Here is a 6,000-nt window from a genome sequence, read left to right on the forward strand (position 1 = left end):
TCAGATTTCAGTGGCCTTGACTGAAGAACCTGGGAAAGTTCAGACAACTGGAAAATGTAAGCATCTGGCCAGACTCCAGATAATTTACCAGTACATTAGAGGTAATTTTTTGCTGGGTTCATGTATACCTGGTGATTCCTATTCAACTATGGAAATTTTTCTTGTTCTTGTATACATCCTCATTACACGCAAGTGACACGTTAGACACCAAGCTACAGCCTGTTGCTCCTGCTGCTTCTTATCAGAAACCTGACATCTTACTGAAATGGAAGTGAAAATGTGGAAGGCTTTGGAAGATCTGGGTAGGAATCCTATGGAGTGCATTAGCATTTGGTGAGCTGGGCACAAGAATTACTCAGGAAATTAAAAGGAGGATGTTATTTTGAGGTGATAAAACATTAAAATATGGAACTTGCATTTGAGTCAGATCCAGACTTAATTTTCCCTTTTTAAGCTGTAGCTTATGAAAATCCTGATTCTATGCCAGTAATGAGTGAAGTCTTTGGGATATTGCTAGAGGGAGAAGGGAACAAATTTGATGGTGCTGGTGTTGGGCTTCTCAGTGACATTTTGATGAAATGAAAAATGCTGAAACAAATCAAAGGACAGGGAAGGTGGCAGGGTAGCTGAAACAAAACGGCAGGCAAGCCTACTTACATGACACGTTAATTAAGGTGATGTAGTTGTAGCTATCCTTGCTGCAGTGGGTCACTGAGCAAGGAGGAAGCAGTGGGACGGCTACAGCCTCTTTGATAATGAATTCATTTTGATAGGCTCCCGCTGACACCTACAAACGTTTCTCTGATGGAGTCAGCCTTTCAGAAGAGCTAAATTCTCAACAGTGCAGCCTTGGCTTAGGTGGTCCTGCTGCCATACCAGCTGGGGGGACGTAATGATTTTGCGATACCATTCTCTTTTTTTCGAGAAACAAAGTGGATGCGAAGTAAAAATTCATCCCTCAGTTTGCTGCATAGACCAGCTCTAATATGAAGGTCTTGAACTTACAAAATAGCAATACATATCCTTCCCATGTTCGCCAGCTTCATGTAATTTCCAGGCTGACTCAAGTAGTCCCAAGAGGCTGAGGAGGACCGTCCCCTGGAGTCCATCTTCAAGGGAACTAGGGTTTACAAAAAGGTCTGTATTTTGCTGCAAGTACCAGAAAAAAAGATGTGGGCATGAAACCTGTAAGGAGGCACTGTGCAGATGTCTTCCTGGGGCTGCTGGAAGGAGGAACACCCCAAGTCTCCAGCTACAGCCCTGTGGTCCCAGGGCTGTGCTGGGTGCAGCTCACGGATCGCTGCGTGGTGCTTTTGTGAGGCCTTGGCTGCTGGTGAAATACAAACCAACCTTTTTTTTTTTTGTTTTGTTTTGTTTTTTAATTAGATGTATTTAGCTCTGCTGTGGCCTGTTGGAAATATGTGTAAAGAGATTAACAAAGTATTCTGTAAAGGCAGAAAAAAAAAAATATCCTTAGTGAAATACAAAACCCTCAAGTCTTTGCTTTGTGCTTGTTTTCTGTGCTCTCTGTGTGTAAATGGCTCAGTGATTAAAAAGCAGTATATGCCCTCTTTCTACACATGCTGCATGCTGCATCCAACCTCCCCCAAGCCATAGCCAAATCTTCCCACCCGCAGGCACTGCTGCAGTCCTGAATGCACAGCAGGAGATGGTGGTGCGGGTCCCTGCTGCTCCGCATGGTGCTCAGCACCTCCCCCAGGGGTGCGCAGCCCCCTGGGACCCTCCCCACTGCGCCCCGACCTTTTTCCGTTTCTTTGCTTCAATTTGTTCTGCTCTGCAGCAAAATGATTCCCTTGGTGAGCTGTTGTTTTACTGTTGGATTTTCTCATTCTTTTGTGGCTGTTGGTGGAGGTACAGGTTTCATCATGGCTGTTCGGTGGAAAGGGATGATAAAAACCAAAGTGGAAAGGCAAGAAAGCACCATTTAAGAAATAAATGCAAAATTATGAAGCCTCACTCTGCCTCAGAAAGAGAGGGTTTTATGCAGTTTTTGGCATTTACAAATCCTTTGTGAAAAGGTCACCCTCTACTTGGAATCTTATTAATACTGAAGAATGGCCCAGAAAATGTCATGTCTTTTTACCATGATATTTACACAAAAAAGAATGACTAAGCATGTGAAATTTCTTAAGCAGGATAGCATAACAAGGCCAGAGAGCACAGTCTTGCAGTACTGATAGGTGTTTTTGTCAGCCTGCTGACCCCACCAGCACCGTGGCGGTGGTGAGGTGACGTCCTGTCCCTGTCACCGTGCAGGGGACAAGGGGACAGCCAGCGGTGAGAAGCGTGCTGCTGGCTGGGCGCCAGCTGTGCCGAGCTGTGGGTTTGCCCATGCGGGTGTCCTGCAGGCCCTGGGGCACGGGGCGAGAGAGCGGGCACGGGCACGGACTGCAGAGACAGGCACAGCTACACTTCTGTACACACGGAGAGACAGACGGACATGCTTGCATATGCTATAGAAATGTACATGTATTTTAAAAGTTACAGTTTTATGGATATAGTTATATATAATATAGATTAAATTATATATAGTGTATATACATACACAAGCAATATACAAGACATACAGACAGGTGCACACAGATGTACATGGCTACACACAGTCTCACAGTGTAGGTACACATATACTATACATACACACACACAGTACGCTCGCACCGTATCTGCACACAATATACATACCCAAAACCATGTATCTATAGATACAGCAAACATCTTACACACAGTGTATGTATCACAGACACGATATAAATATGCACACAGGCTACACGTACTGCCTAGCACGACCAAGCCCCCACTGCTGTTGACCCCTGTCATGAAACCCAGCAGATGGGAAACCGATGGCTAAGCTGGAGCAGCTGTCCCCTCACTCCACAGCCACCACTCCCTGTCCCCATGCCCCGGCAGCAGGCACTGGTTTTGAGCACTGGGACTACCAGAACAAAGGCTACAGCCCATTTGTCGGCTACTAAGAAAATAAATCTTTATTGGGGAATAAAAAGCTGCTGCTTGGCAAACATTTAGTTACGGCAGTATGAGCAGAAAAAATGCTAAACATACAGCCCAGAGCACACAGACAGCTCCTCGGTGGGAGCAGCAGGGCTCTGCCAGCAGCCTGCGGGGCTGTGGGCTTGTCCCTGGTTCCTGGGGGGCGCAGGGATGGTGCTGGCGTGGCGGCACATGCAGGGTGCTGGTGACTTTCTGCTGGTTTGCATGCACCACAGTCACTGCTGACACAGGCTGTCAAACCTGCTTCTGAATTTTTATTTTGAATTGCAAGTCTCTCTTTGTTGCTGTTGTTAAGAGGCCCAGAAGCGGGCTGTCCCCAGCTCACAGAGCACCGTGGTGGCAGCTGCTGCTTGCGGCTGGCGGTGACCGTGGTCAGCGCTCACGTCCCTCCGGGAGCCAGAGTCAACAGGGAGCTTTCACCAACAGGTGGGCTTCAAGCAGTAAAGACCAAACAGCTGGGCTTTTCTACCTCACCTGTGGGTGAGGGTGCTGCAAGTCACACCTGAGAAATGCGACTGGGGAAATGCGTGGGCACCCGCAGGCAAAGTGCTGCCTCCAGGAGGCTGCGATGCCCGGTCCCCGCCTGCAGACAGCCCTGTGGGGTGGCTTTCCTGCACACTGAACAATGGGGGCTGCAACAGCCCTGTGCTGGCCCTTATCCATTACAGGCTGTATAGGAGAAAATGAGTTGCCTTAATCAGTTGCCACATAATGATCCTTCCATGAGACAGACCAACCTCTGTATTTAGCATTCCTAGGAGTAATTTCTCTTGCTTTTGCAGGGAAAAAAAAAAAAAAAAGAGGAAAAATAAAAGGTTTTTATTCCTCTTCTGTTCCTCATTAGCAAGCAGACAACCAAAGGGCTGGCTCCCTGGGAGGCCGATGGGGGTGTGGAACCTGTGGCCCTGGCTGAGCGCACCGAGGTGAGGGCACCAAGCGCAGCTGGGGCTCAGGGCACTGCTGATGGCAGCTGTCCACGCTCACCGCTGTGAAGGAAGGCTCACGGCTAGTCTCTAAAGCCTGACTCATGTTTTTTAACACTTGGGATCATCAGTGCCAAGAAGCAAATATTATGGGACAAGGCACTGAATCCTCAGTGATTTATCTGCTTTTATTTTAAATGATTACCCCTGGATGCCCTTTTACCCAAGTAGAAGTGTAGGGCTTCTTTAGAAACAATATCTTGCTAATTGTACCAGAGTCATTTTGCTGCATAAAACATCTTATTTCATAAAGATGTGAGTGGTGCAGTATAATGAATGCCTGCCTGGGGAAATTAAAGTAATCAACTGCCAAGGCCAACACATTTTAGAACGAGTACAGAAAAAAAATGTAGATAAGGGCTTTTAAGCCATTGGGTGGAAAATACACACATAATTCTTTAACCAGTTTTAAAATATGAACAAATGTAATTTCTTCATCAGCCAGAGAGATAAAAAGCTGGCTCTGTCAAGCAGGGATTTCCACCCTCTGCTGAAAACTGTCCCTTGGAAGGAACCACCAAAGCTGTTTCAGCAAGACGTCCTGGCCCCACCGAAGCCCCAGCTGCCTCCCACGTGCAGCTGGCCCTGGGCCGGTGCTGGTGGCTGCGGGCTCGTCCCATCACAGGGCACCGAGCGGGGCCATGGCAGGGCACAGCACCGGGCTGGCATGTGGGCACCGGTGTGCTGCCGGGGCTCCAGGCCTTCCTTAAATAAAGGAAAATCATCCTATATGAGGGAATTTTGCCACTTACTCATCTGTGAGGTGCAACTGTTTGCAAAACACTTGTAGGATGAAAACGCGCTCCAGAAATGCTAAGTGTCATTGTTCTGCCAGCTGGCAGGGACGAGTTGGTGCCATCGCTTAAACAGCTGCTGCCGTGCGCCCTGAGCCCTGTGGGCAGGAGGTGCCTGGGACGTGCACGGTGCCACTGCCCCCCAGCAGCACGGGGCTGGGCACGCTGCGCCTCTGTGACTGCCGGTGCTCTGCCTCCGGTGCCGGGGCTCTTTCTAACGAGCTCTTTCTCTTTTTTCTTTTCAAAACGATTTCCACTGTAGTTGTGCTGGACAGCTCGAGCACAGCACACGTTTTAATGAAGGCATGGGACATCCATAAAAGACTATGCCACAGATAAAAGAGGGAATACATCATGTTTATTACTTGTTACATCAAATTGAATTGCCCTGATGAGCTGATGCTTAAAGCCAGTTGGAAATGAGTGTGAAACGACTACTGTGTGTGTGATTTTAAAACCTAAGGCACAGTCATTTCAGAACCGCTGCCCTCCACCCTTTCTGGTCCTCTGCTCTCTCCCTAGCTGATACATGGCCCCACCACTTCTGGACAAGCACTGGAGTGGACAGGACGGTTTCAGCTACTTTGAAAAGCACAAAATGCTTGGATACTTCAGCTTCTCTTTTATAAAATTCAGTCCCAATCCAAACCTTTATCTGTCTAATCCAAAACCAGGACTGTCATCCTTGCACCAGGACCCACCAACAGCTCCTGCCTCTATCAGTGATGCAAGCACTGAAATCATATCAGATCTGGCAGCAAACAAGGCTTCTCAGCCCTCTGTTTCACAAAAGCATTTTCTAGTCTGTGTGTGAGCTCACCTTAGCCCCACCGGCAGCCAGCAGCTGGGCACAGCAGCTGCAGGACACTCTCTCAGGGCAGGTGCCACCTCCTCCCAGTGTGCTGATGGCTGCCTCCCACACAGGCACGGGGGGATGTTGAGGTCAGCCCCCCGGCAGGATGCTACCCCTCCAAACAGCCCCCAGGTTTACTTTCTGCTTGCTTCTCATCTTTTCACAAAGTCACTTTGTCACTTACTCTTGGTGACAGGTCACCACCATCCCGAGGACCAGTCTGCAGCAGTGATTTATTACTGCTGGATCTGCACAGCTCTATAAAAAGAGCCAATTCTATTTTTTTTTTGGCTGACACTGACAACTACAGATAGCTGACCATTTTTCTTACGAGCTTCAG

Source organism: Aythya fuligula, chromosome 20, assembly GCF_009819795.1.
Source record: "Aythya fuligula isolate bAytFul2 chromosome 20, bAytFul2.pri, whole genome shotgun sequence".
Taxonomy (NCBI): domain Eukaryota; kingdom Metazoa; phylum Chordata; class Aves; order Anseriformes; family Anatidae; genus Aythya; species Aythya fuligula.